A 238-nucleotide genomic window follows, 5' to 3' on the forward strand; every position below is an offset into this window, starting at 1 on the left:
CCGGGCACACGTGTCAGCAGCGGCCTGCGGGGGCCTCCGTTGTCCCTTCCGGGGAGCAGAGCAGCGAGAGCAGTGTACCCTGCCGGATGGGTGCCGGAGGAGCTGGTGGCCTCGCTTAGACTATGTCCTTTGCAAGCAGTTAGCTCCAGTCCCGGTACCCAAAGCCCACTCTGGGGCTGTGGGCATCCTCCCTGCTCCCCGGCAGTGCTGGTTGCTTGGGCACAGCGTGGCCAGAGCC

This window comes from Geospiza fortis, unplaced genomic scaffold, assembly GCF_000277835.1.
Source record: "Geospiza fortis unplaced genomic scaffold, GeoFor_1.0 scaffold130, whole genome shotgun sequence".
NCBI classification, from domain to species: domain Eukaryota; kingdom Metazoa; phylum Chordata; class Aves; order Passeriformes; family Thraupidae; genus Geospiza; species Geospiza fortis.